General features: G+C 56.0%; 1 protein-coding gene across 1 annotated transcript in view; it reads right to left on the bottom strand.

Annotated features, from left to right (window-relative positions):
- The window catches only part of LOC144955364 (adhesion G protein-coupled receptor L3-like), a 78,908-nt gene extending 67,605 nt beyond the window's left edge, over positions 1-11,303 (bottom strand). The window contains exon 1 of the mRNA XM_078885608.1: positions 11,239-11,303. The gene's annotated coding sequence lies outside the window, so the exon portion shown is untranslated. The remainder of the gene's footprint in view (positions 1-11,238) is intronic.
- Between the last annotated feature and the right edge of the window lie 1,301 nt (positions 11,304-12,604).

The raw sequence follows: 12,604 nt of genomic DNA on the forward strand, positions 1-12,604 counted from the left end.
CACAGAGACACACAGACTCACCACACAGACTCACCACACAGACTCACCACACAGAGACACACAGACTCACCACACAGAGACACACAGACTCACCACACAGACTCACCACTCACTCACCACACAGACTCACCACACAGACTCACCACACACAGACTCACCACACAGAGACTCACCACACAGACTCACCACACAGACTCACCACACAGACTCACCACACAGACTCACCACACAGACTCACCACTCAGACTCACCACACAGACTCACCACACAGACTCACCACACAGACTCACCACACAGAGACACTCACTCACCACACAGAGACACACAGACTCACCACACAGACTCACCACACAGACTCACCACACAGAGACACACAGACTCACCACACAGACTCACCACACAGACTCACCACACAGAGACACACAGACTCACCACACAGACTCACCACACAGACTCACCACACAGACTCACCACACAGACTCACCACACAGACTCACCACTCACACTCACTACACACACTCACCACTCACTCACCACACAGACTCACCACACAGACTCACCACACAGAGACACACAGACTCACCACACAGACTCACCACACAGACTCACCACCCACTCACCACACAGACTCACCACACAGACTCACCACTCACTCACCACACAGACTCACCACACAGACTCACCACACAGACTCACCACTCACTCACCACACAGAGACACACAGACTCACCACAGACTCACCACTCACTCACCACACAGACTCACCACACAGAGACACACAGACTCACCACACAGAGACACACAGACTCACCACAGACTCACCACTCACTCACCACTCACTCACCACACACTCACCACACAGACTCACCACTCACTCACCACACAGACTCACCACACAGACTCACCACTCACTCACCACACAGAGACACACAGACTCACCACAGACTCACCACTCACTCACTCACCACTCACTCACCACACAGACACACCACACAGACTCACCACACAGAGACACACAGACTCACCACACAGAGACACACAGACTTACCACAGACTCACCACTCACTCACTCACCACTCACTCACCACACAGACACACCACACAGACTCACCACACAGAGACACACAGACTCACCACACACACTCACCACTCACTCACCACACAGACTCACCACTCACTCACCACTCACTCACCACACAGACACACCACACAGACTCACCACACAGAGACACACAGACTCACCACACACACTCACCACTCACTCACCACACAGACTCACCACTCACTCACTCACTACTCACTCACCACACAGACACACCACACAGACTCACCACACAGAGACACACAGACTCACCACACACACTCACCACTCACTCACCACACAGACTCACCACTCACTCACTCACCACTCACTCACCACACAGACACACCACACAGACTCACCACACAGAGACACACAGACTCACCACACACACTCACCACTCACTCACCACACAGACTCACCACTCACTCACTCACCACTCACTCACCACACAGACACACCACACAGACTCACCACACAGAGACACACAGACTCACCACACACACTCACCACTCACTCACCACACAGACTCACCACTCACTCACCACTCAGAGTCACCACACAGACTCACCCACTCAGTCTGTGAGGTGAGTTAGTGGGTGACTTGGTGGGTGAGTGGGTGGGTGACTTGGTGGGTGGGTGAGTGAGTGGGTGGGTGAGTGGGTGGGTGGGTAAGTGAGTGGGTGGGTAGGTGAGTGAGTGGGTGGGTGAGTGGGTGGGTGAGTGGGTGGGTGGGTGAGTGGGTGAGTGAGTGAGTGGATGAGTGGGTGAGTGAGTGGGTGGGTGAGTGGGTGGGTGGGTGGGTGAGTGAGTGAGTGAGTGGATGAGTGGGTGAGTGAGTGGGTGGGTGAGTGGGTGGGTGGGTGAGTGCGTGAGTGGGTGAGTGGATGGGTGAGTGGGTGAGTGGGTGGGTGAGTGGGTGGGTGAGTGAGTGGGAGAGTGAGTTGGTGAGTGGGTTAGTGAGTGAGTGGGTGAGTGGGTGGGTGAGTGGGTGGGTGGGTAAGTGAGTGGGTGGGTGAGTGAGTGGGTGGGTGGGTGAGTGGGTGGGTGGGTGAGTGAGTGGGTGAGTGGGTGGGTGAGTGGGTGAGTGGGTGGATGAGTGAGTGAGTGAGTGGGTTAGTGAGTGGGTGGGTGAGTGAATGGGTGGGTGAGTGAGTGGGTGGGTGAGTGAGTTGGTGAGTGGATGGATGGGTGATTGAGTGAGTGGGTGAGTGACTGACTGGGTGGGTGAGTGAGTAAGTGGGTAAGTGAGTGAATGAGTGAGTTGGTGAGCGAAAAGACGCAAATCACCCAAACAAACTCGACCATCAGGTGGACTAGGCACGATTTTCCCTCAGCGGCGATGGAATTTCCGATGGAAATGGCTTTACAATCGTCCTAGTTCGAGGTTATCTTCACATAATACGCAACAATTTCCCGCCAGAACGCCACTTCCCAACGTCAACAGCGCAGACGGCCCCTCAGCGCGCCAAACCCAACAGCGTCGCTACTTTTAGTTCTTCTTCAACTTAGAACGTCGAGATTTTAGATTGTTGTTGCTGCTACTGGGTGGGTGGGTGAGTGGGTGAGGGGGTGAGTGAGTGGGTGGGTGAGTGAGTGTGTGGGTGAGTGAGTGGGTGGGTGGGTGAGTGAGTGGGTGGGTGGGTGAGTGGGTGGGTGGGTGGGTGAGGGGGTGGGTGGGTGAGTGAGTGACTGGGTGGGTGGGTGAGTGAGTGGGTGGGTGAGTGAGTGGGTGGGTGGGTGAGTGGGTGGGTGAGGGGGTGGGTGAGGGGGTGGGTGGGTGAGGGGGTGAGTGAGTGGGTGGGTGAGTGAGTGAGTGGGTGAGTGAGTGGGTGGGTGAGGGGGTGGGTGGGTGAGGGGGTGGGTGGGTGAGGGGGTGGGTGAGTGGGTGAGGAGGTGAGTGAGTGGGTGGGTGAGTGGGTGAGGGGGTGAGTGAGTGAGTGGGTGGGTGGGTGAGGGGGTGAGTGAGTGAGTGGGTGGGTGGGAGGGTGAGTGAGTGGGTGGGTGAGTGAGTGGGTGGGTGGGTGAGTGGGTGAGGGGGTGAGTGAGTGGGTGGGTGAGTGGGTGAGGGGGTGAGTGAGTGGGTGAGGAGGTGGGTGAGTGGGTGGGGGGGTGAGTGGGTGGGTGGGTGGGTGAGTGGGTGGGTGAGTGACTGGGTGGGTGGGTGAGTGAGTGGGTGGGTGAGTGAGTGGGTGGGTGGGTGGGTGAGTGGGTGGGTGAGGGGGTGGGTGAGGGGGTGGGTGGGTGAGGGGGTGAGTGAGTGGGTGGGTGAGTGAGTGAGTGGGTGAGTGAGTGGGTGGGTGAGGGGGTGGGTGGGTGAGGGGGTGGGTGGGTGAGGGGGTGGGTGAGTGGGTGAGGAGGTGAGTGAGTGGGTGGGTGAGTGGGTGAGGGGGTGAGTGAGTGAGTGGGTGGGTGAGGGGGTGAGTGAGTGAGTGGGTGGGTGGGAGGGTGAGTGAGTGGGTGGGTGAGTGAGTGGGTGGGTGGGTGAGGGGGTAAGTGAGTGAGTGGGTGGGTGAGTGAGTGGGTGAGTGAGTTTGTGAGTGGGTGGGTGAGTGAGTGGGTGGGTGGGTGGGTGAGTGAGTGGGTGGGTGGGTGAGTGGGTGGGTGGGTGAGGGGGTGAGTGGGTGGGTGGGTGAGTTGGTGAGGGGGTGAGGGGGTGGGTGAGTGGATGGGTGGGGGGGTGAGTGGGTGGGTGGGTGGGTGAGTGAGTGGGTGGGTGAGTGAGTGGGTGGGTGGGTGAGTGAGTGAGTGAGTGGGTGGGTGAGTGAGTGGGTGAGTGAGTGGGTGGGTGGGTGAGTGAGTGGGTGAGTGAGTGGGTGGGTGGGTGAGTGGGTGAGGGGGTGAGTGAGTGGGTGGGTGAGTGTGTGGGTGAGTGAGTGAGTGTGTGGGTGAGTGAGTGGGTGGGTGGGTGAGTGAGTGGGTGGGTGGGTGAGTGGGTGGGTGGGTGGGTGAGGGGGTGGGTGGGTGAGTGAGTGACTGGGTGGGTGGGTGAGTGAGTGAGTGGGTGAGTGAGTGAGTGGGTGGGTGAGTGAGGGGGTGGGTGAGTGGGTAAGTGAGTGAGTGGGTGGGTGAGTGAGTGGGTGAGTGAGTTTGTGAGTGGGTGGGTGAGTGAGTGAGTGGGTGGGTGGGTGGGTGAGTGAGTGAGTGGGTGGGTGGGTGGGTGAGTGGGTGGGTGGGTGAGGGGGTGAGTGGGTGGGTGAGTGACTGGGTGGGTGGGTGAGTGAGTGAGTGGGTGGGTGAGTGAGTGGGTGGGTGGGTGAGTGGGTGGGTGGGTGGGTGAGTTGGTGAGGGGGTGAGGGGGTGGGTGAGTGGATGGGTGGGGGGGGGGTGACTGGGTGGGTGGGTGAGTGAGTGGGTGGGTGAGTGGGTGAGTGAGTGGGTGGATGAGTGGGTGGGTGAGTGGGTAAGTGAGTGAGTGAGTGGGTGGGTGAGTGAGTGGGTGGGTGAGTGAGTGAGTGGGTGAGTAAGTGGGTGAGTGAGTGAGTGGGTGGGTGAGTGGGTGGGTGAGTGAGTGAGTGGGTGGGTGAGTGAGTGGGTGGGTGAGTGAGTGAGTGAGTGGGTGAGTGAGTGGGTGGGTGAGTGAGTGGGTGGGTGGGTGGGTGAGTGGGTAAGTGAGTGAGTGGGTGGGTGAGTGAGTGAGTGGGTGGGTGAGTGAGTGGGTAAGTGAGTGAGTGGGTGGGTGAGTGAGTGAGTGGGTGGGTGAGTGAGTGGGTGGGTGAGTGAGTGAGTGGGTGAGTGGGTGGGTGAGTGGGTGGGTGGGTGGGTGAGTGGGTGGGTGGGTGAGGGGGTGGGTGGGTGAGTGATTGACTGGGTGGGTGGGTGAGTGAGTGGGTGGGTGAGTGAGTGGGTGGGTGGGTGGGTGAGTGGGTGGGTGGGTGGGTGAGTGAGTGAGTGGGTGGGTGAGTGAGTGGGTGAGTGAGTTTGTGAGTGGGTGGGTGAGTGAGTGAGTGAGTGGGTGGGTGAGTGAGTGGGTGGGTGGGTGGGTGAGGGGGTGAGTGGGTGGGTGGGTGAGTTGGTGAGGGGGTGAGGGGGTGGGTGAGTGGATGGGTGGGGGGGTGAGTGGGTGAGTGGGTGGGTGAGTGGGTGAGTGGGTGGGTGAGTGGGTGAGTGGGTGGGTGAGTGAGTGAGTGGGTGGGTGGGTGAGTGAGTGAGTGGGTGAGTGGGTGAGTGAGTGAGTGGGTGAGTGGGTGGGTGAGTGGGTGAGTGGGTGGATGAGTGGGTGGGTGAGTGGGTGGATGAGTGGGTGGGTGAGTGGGTAAGTGAGTGAGTGGGTGGGTGAGTGAGTGGGTGGGTGGGTGGGTGAGTGAGTGGGTGGGTGAGTGAGTGGGTGGGTGGGTGAGTGAGTGGGTGAGTGAGTTTGTGAGTGGGTGGGTGAGTTGGTGAGTGGGTGAGTGAATGAGTGGGTGGGTGAGTGGGTGGGTGAGTGAGTGGGTGGGTGAGTGAATGAGTGGGAGGGTGAGTGAGTGGGTGAGTTGGTGAGCGAGAAGACGGAAATCAACCAAACAAACTCGACCACCGTGTGAACGAGGCACGATTTTCCCTCAGCGGCGGTGGGTGAGTGGGTGGGTGAGTGGGTGAGTGGTTGGGTGAGTGGGTGGGTGAGTTTGTGAGTGGGTGAGTGAGTGGGTGGGTGAGTGGATGAGTGAGTGGATGGGTGGGTGAGTGGGTGGGTGGGTTGGTGAGTGGATGAGTGAGTGGGTGAGTGGATGGGTGAGTGGGTGGATGAGTGGGTGGGTGAGTGGATGGGTGAGTGGGTGGGTGAGTGGGTGAGTGAGTTGGTGAGTGAGTTGGTGATTGAGTTGGTGGATGGGTGAGTGAGTGAATAGGTAAACAAACGGAACCACATAAAATTTGAACGAAACTTCTACAAACGTCACGGCCGCGTAGCTCGCCCGCACTTTTCCCTCAAAGGCGGTGAAATTTCTGCTCCAAGTCATTCAACTGCACGGTGAATGAGTGAATGAATGAAGGACGAGTGAATGAATTAATGAACGAAACTTCTACAAACTTCGCGGCCGCGTAGCTCGCCCGCACTTTTCCCTCAAAGGCGGTGAAATTTCTGCTCCAAGTCATTCAACTGCACGGTGAATGAGTGAATGAATGAAGGACGAGTGAATGAATTAATGAACGAAACTTCTACAAACTTCAAGGCCGCGTAGCTCGCCCGCACTTTTCCCTCAAAGGCGGTGAAATTTCTGCTCCAAGTCATTCAACTGCACGGTGAATGAGTGAATGAATGAAGGACGAGTGAATGAATTAATGAACGAAACTTCTACAAACTTCGCGGCCGCGTAGCTCGCCCGCACTTTTCCCTCAAAGGCGGTGAAATTTCTGCTCCAAGTCATTCAACTGCACGGTGAATGAGTGAATGAATGAAGGACGAGTGAATGAATTAATGAACGAAACTTCTACAAACTTCAAGGCCGCGTAGCTCGCCCGCACTTTTCCCTCAAAGGCGGTGAAATTTCTGCTCCAAGTCATTCAACTGCACGGTGAATGAGTGAATGAATGAAGGACGAGTGAATGAATTAATGAACGAAACTTCTACAAACTTCGCGGCCGCGTAGCTCGCCCGCACTTTTCCCTCAAAGGCGGTGAAATTTCTGCTCCAAGTCATTCAACTGCACGGTGAATGAGTGAATGAATGAAGGACGAGTGAATGAATTAATGAACGAAACTTCTACAAACTTCAAGGCCGCGTAGCTCGCCCGCACTTTTCCCTCAAAGGCGGTGAAAAATTTGCGGAAATCCGACAGGAAATATCGATTTAGCATCGATAACGAGCATCACAACAACAGCAGCAGCAGAAACACAACAACAGCAGCAGCAGCAACACAGCAACAACTACAACAACAGCAACACAACAACAGCAACACAACAACTACAACAGCAGCAGAAACACAACTACAACAGCAGCAGCAGCAACACAGCAACAACTACAACAACAGCAACACAACAACAGCAACACAACAACTACAACAGCAGCAGAAACACAACTACAACAACAACTACAACAGCAACAACAACAGCAACAGCAACAACAGCAGCAACAACAGCAGCAACAACAGCAGCAACAACAACAACAACTACAGCAACAACAGCAACAACTACAACAACAGCAGCAACAACTACAACAACAACTACAGCAACAACAGCAACAGCAGCAACAACAGCAGCAACAACAGCAGTAGCAGCAACACGACAACACAAAACAACAACAGCAGCAACAGGAACTACAACAGCAGAAACACAACAACAACAGCAACAACTACAACAGCAACAACAGCAACACAACAACAGCAGCAGCAGCACAACAACAGCAGCAACAACTACAGCAGCAACACAACAGCAACACCAACACAACAACAACACAACAACACAGCAACAGCAGAAACACAACAACTACAACAACAGCAGCAGCAGCAACACATCTACAACAGCAGCAACACAACAACTACAACAGCAGCAGCAGCAACACGACAACACAACAACTACAGCAACAGCAACACAACTACAACAACAACAACAACAACTACAGCAACAGCAACACAACAACTACAACAACAACTACAGCAACAGCAACACAACAACTACAACAACAACAACTACAGCAACAGCAGCAGCAACACAACAACTACAACAACAACACAACAACAGCAGCAGCAGCAGCAACAACAGCAACACAACAACAACAGCAACTACAACAGCAGCAGCAGCAACACGACAACACAACAACTACAGCAACACAACAACAACAGCAACTACAACAACTACAGCAACAGCAACAGCAACAACTACAACAACAACTACAGCAACAGCAACAACAGCAACACAACAACTACAACAAAACAACAGCAACTACAACAACAGCAGCAGCACAACAACAACAGCAACTACAACAGCAGCAGCAGCAACACGACAACAGCAACAACTACAACAGCAGCAACAGCAACAACAGCAACACAACAACTACAACAAAACAACAGCAACTACAACAACAGCAGCAGCACAACAGCAACAACAGCAACTACAACAACAACAGCAACTACAACAACTACAACAACAACAGCAACTACAACAACAGCAGCAGCACAACAGCAACAACAGCAACTACAACAACAACAGCAACTACAACAACTACAACAACAACAGCAACTACAACAACTACAACAACAACAGCAACTACAACAACAGCAGCAGCAGCAGCACGACAACGAGGCTGCGATGTCCGTCACCTTCGTCCTCGTCGCTCGACGCGGGGCCACGGGAGGCCGTCACAAGCGCCTTCTGCGGGCGAAGCCGCTACTCATTCTACTCATTCAACAACTCCTTCCCCTCCTTCCTCTCACTCCCCCCCCTCCTCCTCCTTCCTCCAACTCATTCAACCGCCTCCCCCTCCTTCCTCTCACTCCCCCTCCTCCTCATTCCTCTCAACTCATTCAACCGCCTCCCCCTCCTTCCTCTCACTCCCCCCCTCCTCCTCATTCCTCTCAACTCATTCAACCGCCTCCCCCTCCTCCTTCCTTCCTTCCTCTCGACTTCCTCTCACTCCCCCCCCCTCCTCCTCCTCCTTCCCACCCTCCTGCTGCTGCTGCTGCTAGGTAGCACACACACACAGACACACACACAGACACACACACAGACACACACACAGACACACACACACACAGACACACACACACACAGACACACACAGACACACACACACACACAGACACACACACAGACACACACACAGACACACACACAGACACACACACAGACACACACACACACACAGACACACACACAGACACACACACACACACAGACACACACACAGACACACACACAGACACACACACAGACACACACACAGACACACACACACACACAGACACACACACAGACACACACACAGACACACACAGACACACACACAGACACACACAGACACACACACACACACAGACACACACACAGACACACACACACAGACACAGACACACACACAGACACACACACAGACACACACACAGACACACACACAGACACAGACACACACACAGACACACACACACAGACACACACACAGACACACACACACAGATAGATACACACACATAGACACACACACACAGACACACACAGACACACACACACAGACACAGATAGATACACACACACAGACACACACACAGACACACACAGACACAGTCACACAGCAAATTCCTCACCCCTCTCACCGCTCCTCCCCTCACCACCACTCACCTCTCACCCCTCACCGCTCACCACTCCACACCACTCACCGCTCCTCCCCTCACCACCCCTCACCGCTCACCACTCACCTTCTCACCTCACCACTCACCACTCCTCACCACCCCTCACCGCTCCTCCCCTCACCACTCACCTCTCCTCAACACTCTCCTCTCACCACTCACCACTCACCAATCACCGCTCACCACTCTCCTCTCACCGCTCCCCTCTCACCACTCACCACTCCTCAGCGTCTCACCACTCACCTCTCACCGCTCACCACTCACCACTCACCTCTCCTCACCGCTCACCACTCACCACTCACCACCACTCCCCACTCACCAATCACCACTCCTCACCTCTCACCTCTCCTCACCTCTCACCGCTCACCACTCACCACTCCTCACCTCTCACCACTCACCACTCCTCACCACTCACCACTCCTCACCGCTCCTCCCCTCACCACCCCTCACCTCTCACCACTCACCACCACTCCCCACTCACCAATCACCACTCCTCACCTCTCACCACTCACCACTCACCGCTCACCACTCACCTCTCACCACTCACCACTCCTCACCTTCTCACCACTCCTCACCTCTCCTCACCGCTCACCACTCACCACTCCTCACCGCTCACCACTCACCACTCCTCACCGCTCCTCCCCTCACCACCCCTCACCTCTCACCACTCACCACCACTCCCCACTCACCAATCACCACTCCTCACCTCTCACCACTCACCACTCACCGCTCACCACTCACCACTCACCACTCCTCACCTCTCACCACTCACCACTCCTCACCTCTCACCGCTCACCACTCACCACTCCTCACCGCTCCTCCCCTCACCACCACTCACCACTCACCTTCTCACCACTCACCACTCCTCACCTTCTCACCACTCACCTCTCCTCAACACTCACCTCTCACCACTCACCACCACTCCCCACTCACCTCTCACCACTCCTCACCTTCTCACCACTCACCACTCCTCACCTCTCACCACTCACCACTCCTCCCCTCTCACCACTCACCTCTCCTCACCACTCACCTCTCCTCACCACTCACCACTCCTCACCACTCACCACTCCTCACCGCTCCTCCCCTCTCACCACTCACCTCTCCTCACCACTCACCTCTCCTCACCACTCACCACTCCTCACCACTCACCACTCCTCACCGCTCCTCCCCTCTCACCACTCACCTCTCCTCACCACTCACCTCTCCTCACCACTCACCACTCCTCACCGCTCCTCCCCTCTCACCACTCACCTCTCCTCACCACTCACCTCTCCTCACCACTCACCTCTCCTCACCGCTCCTCCCCTCTCACCACTCACCTCTCCTCACCACTCACCTCTCCTCACCACTCACCTCTCCTCACCACTCACCACTCCTCACCACTCCTCACCACTCCTCACCGCTCCTCCCCTCTCACCACTCACCTCTCCTCACCACTCACCACTCCTCACCACTCACCACTCCTCACCGCTCCTCCCCTCTCACCACTCACCTCTCCTCACCACTCACCTCTCCTCACCACTCACCACTCCTCACCACCGCTCACCACTCACCACTCCTCACCGCTCCTCCCCTCACCTCTCACCACTCACCGCTCCTCCCCTCTCACCACTCACCTCTCCTCACCTCTCACCACTCACCACTGCCCACTCCTCACCTTCTCACCACTCCTCACCTCTCCTCACCGCTCACCACTCACCGCTCCTCCCCTCACCACCCCTCACCTCTCACCACTCACCACCACTCCCCACTCACCAATCACCACTCCTCACCTCTCACCACTCACCGCTCACCACTCACCTCTCACCACTCACCACTCCTCCCCTCTCACCTCTCCTCACCACTCACCACTCCTCACCGCTCACCACTCACCACTCCTCACCGCTCCTCCCCTCTCACCTTGAGGCGCAGTGATACGCTTCCCGCCCTGCCGAGTGAGTCGCCTCCACAGGTTCGAGGGCGGAACGCGGGAGCCGGAACTAGTTTCACAGCTTGCCGGGAAAAGCTGTCAGTCACTCTGTCACCCAGTCAGTCACTCAGTCAGTCACTCAGTCACTCAGTCAGTCAGTCACTCAGTCACCCAGTCAGTCAGTCACTCAGTCAGTCACTCAGTCACTCAGTCAGTCAGTCAGTCACTCAGTCAGTCAGTCACTCACTCAGTCACTCAGTCAGTCACTCAGTCACTCAGTCAGTCAGTCACTCAGTCAGTCACTCAGTCAGTCAGTCACTCAGTCACCCAGTCAGTCACTCAGTCAGTCACTCAGTCAGTCACTCAGTCAGTCACTCACTCATTTACTCAGTCACTCACTCAGTAACCCACTCACTCAGTTACTCAGTCAGTCACTCAGTTACTCAGTCACTCAGTTACTCAGTCAGTCACTCAGTCAGTCACTCAGTCAGTCACTCAGTCACTCAGTCAGTCACTCAGTTACTCAGTCACTCAGTTACTCAGTCAGTCACTCAGTCAGTCACTCAGTCACTCAGTCAGTCACTCAGTCACTCAGTCAGTCACTCAGTCACTCACTCACTCACTCAGTCACTCAGTCAGACAGTCACACACTCAGTCACTCAGTCACTCACTCAGTCACTCAGTCACTCACTCAGTCACTCAGTCAGTCACTCAGTCACTCAGTCAGTCACTCAGTCACTCACTCAGTCACCCACTCACTCAGTCAGTCACTCACTCAGCCACTCACTCACCCAGTCACTCAGTCACTGACCCACCCGTGTGTAGCAGCACTTGCCCCTACAGCCCTGTTAGAGGCTACCTGGGGGAGCTTTGTCTGTGTAGCAGCACTTGGCCCTACATCCCTGCTAGAGGCTACCTGGGGGAGCTTTGTCTGTGTAGCAGCACTTGGCCCTACATCCCTGCTAGAGGCTACCTGGGGGAGCTTTGTCTGTGTAGCAGCACTTGCCCCTACAGCCCTGCTAGAGGCTACCTGGGGGAGCTTTGTCTGTGTGTAGCAGCACTTGCCCCTACAGCCCTGCTAGAGGCTACCTGGGGGAGCTTTGTCTGTGTGTAGCAGCACTTGCCCCTAGAGCCCTGCTAGAGGCTACCTGGGGGAGCTTTGTCTGTGTGTAGCAGCACTTGCCCCTAGAGCCGCCAGAGGCTACCTGGGGGAGCTTTGTGTCTATCAGCACTTGCCCCTACAGCCCTGCTAGAGGCTACCTGGGGGAGCTTTGTGTGTAGCAGCACTTGCCCCTACAGCCCTGCTAGAGGCTACCTGGGGGAGCTTTGTCTGTATCTCTGTGGTTGCTTAACTTC

This window comes from Lampetra fluviatilis, unplaced genomic scaffold, assembly GCF_964198595.1.
Source record: "Lampetra fluviatilis unplaced genomic scaffold, kcLamFluv1.1 SCAFFOLD_145, whole genome shotgun sequence".
Classification (NCBI taxonomy): Eukaryota; Metazoa; Chordata; class Hyperoartia; order Petromyzontiformes; family Petromyzontidae; genus Lampetra; species Lampetra fluviatilis.